Source organism: Topomyia yanbarensis, chromosome 2 (genome assembly GCF_030247195.1).
Source record: "Topomyia yanbarensis strain Yona2022 chromosome 2, ASM3024719v1, whole genome shotgun sequence".
Lineage (NCBI taxonomy): Eukaryota > Metazoa > Arthropoda > Insecta > Diptera > Culicidae > Topomyia > Topomyia yanbarensis.
Genome location: NC_080671.1, coordinates 362823597 through 362837428, shown reverse-complemented (window position 1 = coordinate 362837428; position 13832 = coordinate 362823597).

Genomic DNA, 13832 nt, shown 5'->3' with positions numbered 1-13832 from the left:
CATTTTTTGAAATTTCCTATTCTAAGCATGTGCGAGAAAGAGAGGCATAACTTTATATGAGAAGATCTTCATACTGAAAAATCGGTTCAATTTGCAGCCTTCGGCAATGTTGATCCTTACACCTTAAGCTATATTTCTGCAGATTTTGGGATGCACAAGATAATAGTGGAATTTTGTACTGAATTTATTGTTTCAATTGCCTTTTTTTCATATATTTTCACATACAAACTTGAAAATTATTGTGAGTAAATTAGAGTTTGCGAAAAAATCTCATATTTGACAAGTGGTATTTGAATCCAATTACCGCTAAATTTAACAGTGTTCCGCAAAAAAGTCAAAATTTTTGCCGGTCTATTATATATGTTGAGACGCGGGAAGAAAGGGAATAGTTTGAATTTTTCTAAAGTTATGTAGCCATATTTTTATGAAATACTTGTTATACGTTTAGCGTAGTACAATGTCCAATTTGCAAAATCCACTTGAGAAAATAAAAAATATTAACAATTGTCGAAGCTATAGCAATTTCCGCAAAACGCGTTTTTTTTCAAAGAGGTTTGCCGTGACTACGATTCCAGTCCAACAGCTCAACAGAAACAAACTAAAAAAATCATTAGTATATGTACCTGTGGTGTTCTTGAACGATCGGTTAAAAACAAAATTTCTTCTTTTTGGAAACGGGGACGATTTTTCCAAAAAAATCACTATTTTCACCTGAAAAAAATATTAAAAAAATCATACAATAATACGAAAATTTTGACGAAAAAATGGAATCGTTCAAGGACACGGCAGTTAAATTACGAACAAGTCAAAAAAAAGTTTTGAGATCGGTTGAAAACTTTTCCGGCTATCGTAGTCACGCTTTTGGGAAACATGATTTCGAGATAATCGCGTTTAAAGTTTCAAGTATAAGCAACACCTCCTTAAGAGAGCAAGATGAAAAACGCTATAACTTTGGGTCCACTGCTCCGATCTCTATGAAAATTGGAGGTAACATTCTTAAGAACCTGAGCTTTACGATAGAATAAAAAAAATCGATTTTTTGGCCGACCTCAACATATATAAAGGACCATCCATAAATGACGTAGCATTATATGGTGGAGGGGGGAGTTTTGTATTTTGTGATGATGTGTTACGACAGGGGGGGGGGGGGGGTAAGGGGTCATGTCATGCTACGTAGCTTTTTTAAAGGGGAATAGGGGTTGACCTGATGTCACGACAATCTTACCCGGGTGAGGGTTACCGTCAAGCTACGTAATTATCAGGGGGGGTATATTGAATTTTGTGACGAAATGCTACGATGGGGGAGGGGGGTGTTAAAAATCACTAAAAAAAAATGCTACGTCATTTATGGATCATCCCTAACCCCTTAATATGTACTACAATGATAATTTCAATAGAAAATCATCTCAGAAATACAATGGTGTATTTCGATTTGAGAAATAATGAGTATTTAAAAAGTTGCCAATGAAATCCATATAACTATGGTCTTTAACGCGGACTTATTTACATTCAGAGTGTCATCTCTTTATCGGTAAAAGCGTGTTGAAGGGTCTCATCTAGTACAACTGACGTAGAATTTTATCGAGTTTTCAAAAATCATAGTGTCGTCTTGCACCATTTTGCCCCGAAGGTTGATAATTGGTAATTTGTAAAATTAGTTTTTTAATGGAGATGCATGGTTTTTTTTATTTCGTGAAGTTTTGAATTATTATTCACCGGTGGATTTCTTTTTCTGAATGCTGCTTGTAATCTCAGGGTTTGAGGCGATTTCCTTGATTCAAATATAAGTATTCCTTATCCGTCTTGCAACTATGGTTCGTGTTTCTACATTCTTACAGTTATCAGAGCATCTGTTTTGAAAAGTTAATAATTCACTTTTTCGAAATTTAAAAAAAAAACTTTTAGAACCAGCCTAGGTTGTCTAATTTTCATTTTAGCATCCTAATTCAATCAAAATCGAGTTCAGCGCACCAAAATTACCCTTAGATGATATTTTCAGACATTTTAAACTACTTTTGAGATTTTGTCCAGCTTTTGTATGGAGTGGATCCACTGTGCGTTCTGGAGATTTTCAAGGGTACACCGAAAGGCCCTGTTTGTCTCTTTTTAAATTAATCGTTGACTGCTTTCGTAGTCACACAATTGCAACTTCACTTAAACATTTCTGAAACTTTTATTCTCCTTGCTTCACTATTTTTCTATGTGCTTCATTTTTTTTCGTTTTTGCGTTTCTCATATAGGAAGGATACGCAATCACTCTAAAACCGCGTTTTCAAACCTCACTCACTTGTCTCAGAGATGGCTGATCCGAATCGCTGACTTGACTTCAAATGAAAGGTATAACGCTCCCATAAGACTTCCGGTACCGGATTTACGGGTTGAAGAGTGCGGTAACCCAGCAATTTCCCATATAAAATGGTAACACCATGATGTCCAAATGGTGTAATACATATTAAAAAAGATGCAACATAACTCGGATTTGCGGGTCTATAAGTCACTAATGATCACTCTAAGCAGCTTTGACCACATTGGCCACCTATTAAGGTTCTTGATGATCCCGGGTACTTTCCAAGTTTACACCTTTTTCTCAGGGAATTCTTGACCGATTTTTATAAACTTGGTTTGAAATGAAAGATACAATGGCAGTCCAGCCATTGAATTTCATTCATATCTGACATTTGGTTCCGGAGTTGCAGGTTGGTTATTGCGGCCCCATATAAACCGGTACAAACGTAATACTTCAAATGCTAAAAATCCATTTCTATTCGCAAGTCTAGATCGCATCATTTCTATTTGCAAGTCTAGATCAATAATGGCCAATCAAAGATGCTTTGAATATAATGTCCACTATCGAGAGTTCCGGAATTTTCGGGTTCTGGATGTATTCCAGAATTAGTCACATCGATTACTCGGTGATGACATAACCGATTTTCATAAACCAATTCTCAAATGGCCATCTCTTTCTACATCAACCACCGCCCCTCCCACCCCTTTGAGCTATATTCTCTTCATTCGCCATATACACTTTTTAGAGAATTTCGTCCCATAGCCATATATTATAAGTGAATATGGAGTCGCTGAGCTCAATTTGATATCGAAAAGATCGGATCAATTCATCTTATAGTGATATATTGATTTTGTCACACATTTTATGATATAAGTTTTGCCAATAGTTGGTGATAAATACGAATGAGAACATATACAAACTATCCGATTTCATTATCGTCAATTCGGTTCTTGCGGATTAGATTTCAATGTACTTTAGTGAACTGTAACTTTTTTTACTACAAATTTTATATTAGATGATAGAATCTATCGACATAACTTTCGGCTATCAACACGGTATCGTTTGTTGGTTTTAATTGACGATTTTATTAATTGTGTGTTTAGGCTAGCCTCAATTCGATTGATTTCTTAGCTGTGTTTTCGATTTAGGTATAACACTTATCATCTTATCACTTAGAAAAAAGCGCTTCTTTTACAATCTAGCTAAATATTAAAAGACGCCTTTCCACAATTTATTTTCTAATTATGTATTGATGCCTTATTAGCTTAGTGTCGACTATCAGAGATAGTACTTCATCGGCATTTAACTTCGCAAATTCTGTAGCATAGGCCCTCATGTTAATTAGCAGACAATTCTAATACAGTGAAGATCCGTTTTTAACAGCCCTTTGGTGAATTTTAGGCTATTAAAACGAAAACATTGAGAAAATCGGGACATATATTTTTCTTTCTTTTAAACAAACTGATTCTCTTAAAATATTCTTCTTTAGCCCCTAGCAGGGATGCCAAAGGTACTGGTAAACTACAGTTTTTCGGTATATTTACATTTGCACAAGCCGTACAGCCCGCTACAGCGACGCATCACTACAGCTCTTGCCAGAACGGTAGCCAAACCGAGTACATTTTCCCGTAGAGCAGTAGAATACATTTTTGTTTTGCTGCTGTACTCCGACTGCTCGGTGAGAGTGTCGCGTAGTAAAGTTTGTTCTCTCGCTTTGTACACTTTTCTCTGCGTAGTCAAAGGGAGAGGCCCGCACACGAAAGCGTTGATGCCGGTCGTGGCGCAAACGAACCCCATTTATTTTTGTCGTTTTTCATTGAAAATATTGAATAGATTAAAAATATTAAAAAGTGTAAAATATGGAAAGAGAAGCTGTATCGCTCGCGTCTGGTGGCTGTACTGGGGGCAGTATGTATTTCTTTGTCATGTTACTGCTTTGCTTACAGACTGCCGTACAGCGCTAGGCGTCCTGCAATAGCGAACGACAGCAGCGACGAAAGAGAAATGAGAATGTAGGCAGAAAAATTACAGCCGCAGAAAAGGTAGGCATTTTGCATCCTTGGTCCCTAGATAGCGCAAAATTTTAAATAAAATTAAAATTTGGATTTTTCATATTTAGGATCTCTAAGATAAGAATAATATGCTGAAGAAAAATTTTATTCGAATCCAAATTGGTTCGTCTGCTACAGCCCATCAAACTACCAACTATCAATTTTCATATGAGGCTGACAAAATCGGGTCAAAAAGCTGACAAAATCGGGTCTTCACTGTAATCTATCAATCGTACAATGTAATGGTATCGTTCTCTCTATAATGTAGATATGTGCATTGAAGGTACCTTGCTTGAAATAGTAACAAACATGACAACAATGTTCTATAAATACATTCTTGTCTCATTGTACTCTCTGAGAAATCGATCGTTGGTAACACACGTCTATAGCGATCTAGTCACACCATTTGATCACATTCAAATTGATGTTCTTTGTGTGTTGCAAACATCTCGAATAAGTAAATATCATATTAGATTTTGTTCTACTTGCTTCCGTACATTTCTGGAGAGCCAGTTTATAAAAGGAGCAAATGAGTTATTTTCCACCATTAATTTTTTCCTAATACACTAGTTATAACACTATTTGTTACTTGTATGAACTTGTCAGCTTCAGATTCGTCTAAATCTGAAAAAATCGGATCCATCCAGATTTTGAAAGTATATATTTTAGCTAATTGTCAGCTAATAATTGTTGCTGAAAAAATACTATTATTGTTAAAGTGTTATGCGAACAGCATCTTCTTGAATATATCCAAACATGCTTACCATGATCTTGAACATCTATTACGAAAAAATATTTACACAGCCAAACTAAAAATGATGAGCAGTCAACCGTTTGGCGGAGCTACAACAACCTACAGTACTGCTTTCATTAGTTGATATCTCAAATCAATCCACCTATCAAATACGTCATTACGAAGCAAAGCTACTCTGCAATACCAATAGGAAATTATTTTGGCTTGGAAATATAAATGATTTTTGGCTTTCAAATATACATATTAGGAAATCACTTCAAAAATTGCCCTGCCAATCGAGTCCCAGAGGGCCAAGTTTCACATACTATTCGATTCAATTCGTCAAGACCGCAAAATGTCGGTGGGTGCACGTGTGTGTCAAATAAAACCACGCAGTTTCTCAGAGATGGCTGAGCCGATTTGCACAAACTTAGTTTCAAATGAACGGTTCTAACGCTCCCATAAGCTGCTATTATATGTTTTGTTGGCCCTACTTCCGGTTCCGGAATTACGGGTTGAAGACTGCAGCCACATAGCAAACACTCATATAAACTGCCCCATGTCCAAATGATGCAATACATACTGAAACGGATTTAAGGACATTATACATGCGAGCCACAATATAGCTTCTACGCCGCACACACCGCTCTCCCCTGCCTATCCATGTATCTGACATGAGCAAATATAAAAATACGTTTTTCAATGCACTAACCTTGCCGGTGTACCACGAAACTGCTACTTGAGGAAGCTAGACCATTTTCCTATACAATAAACCCGAGTTTTGGACGGAATTCCATCTATAGCTCTTATTTTGTGCGAAAGTATCATCCCTCTTCACTTGGGGTTTCTTTTCAAAACGCTTTTATTTTTCTTCTTCCCGTTTTCAGAACACTTTTTCAAATGCATTTTAATCACGCACTACTGAAAAAACACCCGCGAAACTTTAATCGTTTACTAACTAAACTTCAAATTTTCTGCCAATGTGCAGATGACCGAAGGAAAATGTCCGAAAAATCTTATTTGTGCGTTTGAATTTTCACTTCGAATACCATTTTTCTCAATGTAAACAAGCGCGTCGGTGCCTAGCAACAAGGCTTCCACATATCTTCACCTTAATATTACTTGGATTAGAAGGCCTAGATCACTTAAGACCCATTAAAGTAGCTTTGGCCATATTGGCCAACTTTTAGGGGGGTGGAGATAGCGTAGTTGGTAAATCGATTGGCTTGTACGTAGCTCACCTGGGGTCAATTCCCAACCCCGCGTTAGAGATTTTTGTAAAGAGATTTTTCTAACCCGACAAAGAGGTGAATGACCCTAAGGTTAAAACCTCTATAATAAAAACAAAAAAAATAAACACCTATGACGGTTCTTGATACTCTCGGGGAACTAACAAAATTCGTAAGATAATGTCACACCTATTTCTCAGCAAATTTTTGACAAACTTGGTTTCAAATGATAAGTACAACCCACCCATTGATCTGACTTTTAATTTCGGAGTTACTACGGTTATATAGGAATTTAAACCGAAACAAGGTACCGAGCATATTCCTGAATTAAAGTCACATCGGGTTCGGTGATGACTGAACCCATTTTCACCAACTAGGCCTCTCTCAAATACTCCTTTTACAGTTATAATCCCTTTCTCCTCCCACTGCATTCCAAAATATGTTAACACTAAGACAACATTTAACTCATATAAAATATTAAAACTCATAACTTAAATATTATATTTTTTGTTCCAAGGACGTCATCGTCAACATGTTACTCGTCAGGTTCGTGGTAGTCTCAAGAAGGGCCACAAACTCAAGTATATGAACTATCGAGGCATAATAAACCTCAATGCTTCTTATAAGCAGGCATGCACAATAACGGTGCTGCTCAGTGACCTATTCCTGTACACTGGCTCATAAATTCTAGCTAATGAAGACTGTCGATTTCAGGGTCAATGACAGTCTTCATTAGCTGACCGAAGCACGATGGGTATTGCGAATCTTTTCTTAAATCCACATTGCGACTTTTCAGCCATGCGCCACCGGGCCGTGCGTTGAGTTACGCGCCCATCTAGTTTGCATCAGTGCGAGTTGACGTTTTGACGTTTGTTTTTGTTTCGATCGCACTCGTGTGTATCCCATATAGCAAGAACTCGACGAAATGCTAGATTATCTCGAGATAGACAATAATGAACTAAAAATTAGACATCAGACGAAATTAAATTTAAATTAAATTAAATCGATCAAATGTGTTGGGGCGGTCAGCTGCCTTTATGTGTGATTCTCGCTTTGCAGGCAGGGTACGATCATCGTCGCCAGTGGAATAATCATATGTTCTTTCTGGGATGTCATCATACCCAGGGATAGCATAAGGTTTAGTGCATTGGACCGGAGTCTCAAAGGTTGTGAGTTTGAATCTCGCCTATGAGGGGATTTTTTCACATGATTGCTTAGCTTCAGTCACCATTTTCGATCGTTTTTCCCCGTTGGGTACCACCAGTCCTAAATAAGGTATTGGCACTTAAGTCAAAAACCAAAAAATGAATTATTAGCATATTTCTTGCTTTGTCCTATTCTTTCGCTCCATAGCTTACACTACTGCACCGTACTAGCTCATCGGACAAGCTTACCGTTCCAGCCACTGAGTTAACTCGTGCTAACTCACTAAGCTAGCTCACCGAGGTTACTCGTGCCAGCTTACCGAGCTAACTCATGGTGCTAGATCATCGTGTTAACTCGTTGTGCTAGCTCATCGTGTTAGCTCTTCGAATCCTACAGCTCGAGCACGAAGGTTACCTAGCACGAGCGGTGTGAGTGCTTATTGCTTTTGGTTCGTTCAAAGCGGCATTCTAACGATAGATGAAATAATGCAGGGCGATGCGCTTATGTATTATACAAATACAAATAGATACATCGTCCTCAAAGGCTTGATACGAAGGTCTAATATGCAAACGAACGAAACCATCATAACGAGATGTAACATGGCTTTGTAGACGATCTCGACATCATTGTCATTAAGCGCAGAGCAGTTCATGCCTTTTAAAAAGGGGCAGTGAGAATTGGATTGAATATAAATTCAGACAAGACAAAACAGGATAGCTGGTAGAGCGCCAGGCATTCGAAACAGCGTTGATTCCGAGGTAGAGATTGATACAAGGTTTTTGAGGATTTCATATATCTTGAATCACTAGCGACATGTGATAATGCGTTTTGCGGTTGAAAATAGGGCTTTTGTTTATTTGTTATATGTGTTGCTTAAACTAATTACATTTCAGGATATAAAATATTTTAGCTTTTATCGAATTCCTCGTCAGGTCAAAAGCCGTCGCCATACTGTTAACAATACGCTGAAGTCCGGTAACAGCGCTCTGGCGACCATAGTTGGTTCTCGTGTGTGGTGCTCGCAGAAGAGAGTTATTGCAAGGGGTTTCCAACAGTATTGATTACATGTCACTCTCGAAAAAGATTACCTTGATTACTTTATAGTTATTAAGATTATTCCTCCAAAAATCTGAGTAATAATTGATTACTCGTTTACTGTAAAATTCCTCGATTACAGTGGATTACTTGGAATTGAAGAGAGTTCCTGTTGGAATTACTTAAGATTATTCGATTATTTTAAGCGGAAACTAAGCAAGTTTAGCAAATTTATTGTTATTCAAATATATTTATACATTCAAGTTCCGCTAGATCATATGACCAATTTTTCCGGTGCAATAGCAAGAATATGGTTCCACAATAGATCTAAACACTGGTCGCAATGGTTCGTCTCCAACAAAAAAACAACAATATGGTGAGCTGTTGTGACGTATCATAATTCGACGAATCCTCTGATTTCGGTATATTGAGTCAAAATTTTGCCGCTTTCTATGAAATGCTTCCGTTTATGTCTTGGAATTAGCAGCAATTTGGTATATCCTTGAGATCATTGAAATCCTGTCCATGGACCGTTACTTCAAAGTTACAGGTAGTCTGAGTTCTAAAGAGGCCTTCTGTTCCATGAAGCGTGAAAAGCACTCCTCGTATTTTCTAGAGAAACATGGAAACTCCCAAGTACTTTATCTGAAAATTCGTACCACCCTTATACCATTCCGAATAACCAGAAGGCGCAAAGGTGATCGCAAGTGCTTTTTACGAATTAACTTTAACAATTTTTGCGTTTTTCCCTCGTCAGCGGACACCTGAAAGATAGCAAATCTCGTGGAGCAGTACAGACTTAGGAAGGCGGCTACATTCTATTATCCCAAAAGTGTCGACGAAGCCCTGTTTCAATGGGATGGATATGGGTTGTGAATTAAACCGTTTGATACCCCGGCTAATGGCAAATCATTATGCATTGGATTCGCATTCCTGGCATATTGGGGTTGTGAAGAACGATGTTTGAGCTTGTGGTGACGATTATCACGGCATCAAACATGTTGTCTGGTCATGCGACGAGTATCGTGGTTCCAGATCTCAGCTGAACGATTTCTTTGTCTTTGTTTTTCCAAATAATATTTTGCTCGCCTACAAAATACTGTGAAGTGTTGTCGCCTAGTTTTAATTATAAAATCAAAGAATTTTTCTTGTTAAAAATACTAAAACGTATTCAAAGTTATCAAAGAGGTTTCCAAATGCCTCTCTTAGTCTTAGTAACACTCAAGTTGTGCTTAGGTCTTAAGAAATTTGTATATCATCAATATTCCTAGTTTGAAACTTTCCATTGAATTATAATTAAATTGTAAAACAATTAACGTAAACGTGTCAATTAAAATAAACAGTCAGAATAAAAAAAGAATCGCCACGGACGAACTTAAATAAATACTTCATTTGCGTCAAAGCACAACATTTAATGTGCTACCGTTTGTTTATATTGGGATCAACGCAACGTTTCCAAATGTATTATCAAGAGCTGTAATTATCTTGAAAAAAATAATAATAGTTTGAAAATCTAAATACATCGTATTTTAATAATGCAATACATTGAAATTTGAAATGGAGTAGAAATGTTTGTAGAATGTAACTAAAAGATTCAATATTTTGCCCTGTAGTCCCCTAACAAGACAAGTCAACTGCTAAATTTTGTATTTTTAAACACACTGTGAAGTTTTCAAGGGTCTTTTTGACGATGAGTCGTTAAAAGCAGCATGAGGCATGCAAACGTTTCTCCTTCAGTTGACATAAGTCTAGCAATGATCGAAATTCACGGATTAGATTTTTCCTGGAACTTAATTAAAACGACTCAATAGATAAAAATTGGATGAAAAGTCGTGTGAAAAATGAAAATAAATGTTTTATCAAATGCATTTAAATTACATTTTGAAAAATATTGTGGAGGTGTACCCAAAACGTCACTTTACAACTTTTTACTAAATAAAAATATTAAAGATATTATTACGTATCGGGCTCACCACGAGTTAAAAACATTAGGCTATAAAATATAAAGGTCATCACGCGCGATGTGATCAAGGCACGCGTAATCGACCTTAACGGATTTGAACCAATTTAAGAGAAATTATTCATCTAAGGCTAATACATCTCAATCCCAATTTTGTGCCAATCTAACCACCCCTCGGGCCATGGGAACACTCCCGTTTTGACAAATTGATAAAACCTTTGATTTTCTTTTGATTATATCTTAGGTTCTATTTACTCTAAAATTAAACCGCGAGTCACTTTTTGAAGGAAATTGTTCAAGACGTCTAGAAAAAAATATTAGTTTTTAGCGGCAGTGCAGCCAACTATGCAGTTTTTTCAGTTAACAAATTAAAGTTCATTTTTCTCGCAATACATATATTTTAAATCTGAATATTTTAATTTCATTGTGTTCCTGGGACATTTTTACTAAAAACACTTATAATCTCAATATAATGTGAGCCAAGGGTACCACGGGCGCAAGGACAAAAATCCAACTATAGTATACTGAGTTCACACATCATTTATCGTGAAATACACGGGAAATGACAAAAAACTACGTTTTTGTTTTGCCTCTAGCAGATCAGTGTAGAGTTTTATGTCCATTTGAAGATTTTCTCAATATTTGTCGATAAAATTGGAATTATACATGGTAAAATGCTAGTTATTTTTCTTCACGGTGTATCTCGGGATTGGTTCAAATTATATTCAGATTATAAGTGGTTTTTATGCAAAAACCTTTGAGGAACACGATGAAATTATTTTTTTTTTAAATAAAAAAGATTTGCAACGTGAGAAAAATGAACTTTTAATTTTTACCTGGAATAATAGCATAGTTGGCAGCACTACCGCTAAAAACTTATATTTTTTCTAAACTCCTCGAACAATTTTATTCTAAAAACATATTGCGGTATGATTTTAATGTAAATAGAAAATCAAAAGAAAATCAAGGCAATTTGCCAAAACGGGGGGGGGGGGGGTTCCAATGAGCCGAAGAGTGTTTCAATTGACGCAAAATATTATATTTCTATATATTAGCCACGGATGATTACTCCAAAATTGGTTCAAATCTGTGCAGGTCGATTCCAAGTTTCCACCTTTTTTTGATCAATTATTTTTATGTGACAACGGTCCCTTGCGCCCAAAATAAAATATGTTTCGAAATCAAAAAACACAAATGGGAATGTATATCAGAATGACCCTGTAAGATGTCAAAAAGTAGGCACAATCCTGTTTGTGAGAAGATTATCATATAACCCAGTTTATCATTAACCCCTTTATGCCCACGATATTTATAAACCACTTTTGCACACTTGAAACCCGCTTTGTAAAAGGCTGCAGCCAGTGCATTCTGCTAAATAGAACACGAGAGAGCACCTTGTAGATGGCATTGAGGATCGTTATGCCTCGATAGTTAGTACACTCGAGTTTGTGGCCTGATATACTCTGAAATACAGGTTCCGACTGAAATTGAAGTATAGGCGAGTCTTATTAAGCCTCAAGTAAAATGTCTTGTGAATTTCATATATAGAATAACTAAAAAATATTTTAAAAATGAAAACAAGAATGAAAAATCGTAGTTTCAAATTACTTTACGATTACTTTATGATTAATTGATTACATCGTATCCATGGTTGATGACACGAATTATTTTAAGAATAAAGAAAATTGCCTTGATTTTTAATTATTACCAATAAAATCAATGGATTACTGAATTATTTCGGAAAATCAAAGTAATTCTTGATCAAGTATCACTATGTAGGCTTGTTGGAAACCCCTTGAGTTATTGCGTCTCGAGTCAAAGAAGGGTAGCTAAGCAGAATCGAATGGCGTTTCCGTGTGAACGTAACGATTGAGCATTTACTCGGGTTTAAAACCATTCTGTTTAGATCACACCGCGTACAAAAGCTTTCCAGTTCACTCTGAAGAAACTAGGCATCGGTTTTATCTCGTACTTGCCGAAAAAATTCATGTCGGCGAAAGAAAGGCGGGGTCCTTGTAATTTGATATTGACGTCTTTAAAGTAGAGGAGAAATATTACTGGACCGAGATGGCTTCCTTGTGGGATGCTGGATGTAGCGAAGAATGGGCTAGATAAACAGTCTTTAATGCTGGTTTGGAGTTGCCTTCCATCGATATAGGAACGAAACCAGCGCAAAAGTTGTCCATGAATACCGAGTATGGCCAGCTTCGCTATTGCGATATAATGATTTTGGCGAAGGCCGCAGACAAATGTATGCTTCCATATTCGCGCAATCAGTTAAAGCTCCTTAGTCTACAAACGCGAAAATAACTTGCTGTATACAAATCGTTGATGCTCCATGTTACTCTTTAACGCCTAATGAAGCAAAGGTGTTAAAGGAAGCAAACCATCGAGTGCTCAGTGTGTTCGAGAGAAGATTTCTAAGTTCAATACTCGGCGGCACAGTAGAAAATAAAGATCGGTGCAGATGCATGAACCACGAGTTGTATACAAACATGCCGCCATCGGATAGCTAATTTAACACGGTAGACTACAGTGGATGGAGCATTTAGCGCGAATGGCGGAAGAGAGACCAACTGCGCAGCAAACCCCGCAATTACCGGATGTGTGCAATCGAGAAAGAAGCGCATGGGTGTCAGATTTGTGGCCCAAGATCGAATGACCTGGAAATCTAAAACACATGCGGTCATGATTCGGAACACTTAAAATTAAAATCAATTTTTTTTAAATAGCCCTCCTCTTACCCCCACACCAAAAAGCTCACAAACGGAGCCCCCTGGTAGTGGACACATCAGTTCTCAGCGTACAAAAAAAGGTCAGCACAACAAAACAAAGTTACGAATCGCGGAAACGCTGAGAACAAAAAAAACAATACGAGACCGACAAAACACAAAATTTGACAAGAAGCTACGGCGAGTACCCAGCGGAAAAGAATCCTTTTAAGGGTCCCATCGTAGCTTTGCAGGAAGCTTATAATAATTTAAATTTATTTATTACTTATTGCTAGAAAAAATGCATTTATCAATTGTTTTTATTAAAAAAAAAGTTAACCAATTATAGCTAAAGGAATAAGCTCGATTGGTGGTGAACGAAGTTTATATTAAAAATTCTCCTATTTTATTTTTTAAAATTAGTTTCAATTTTGCTTGGAAACGAGTGCGACATGTTATTTGCTTTACATCAGTAGGAAGCTGGTTGAATAACTTAGGTCCGATGAAAGAAATGCGTCTTTGACCAAGGTTCGTGGATACTCTGGAGTATAATAAATGATTGGTTTGTCTAGTACTGCGAGCTCGAATGCCTGTTGTAAATTGTTTGATGTTTTCTCTATACGTTGAATATCTATAACATAATAGCGTATTCGTTTTCACTGCAAAATAGCGATGGATTG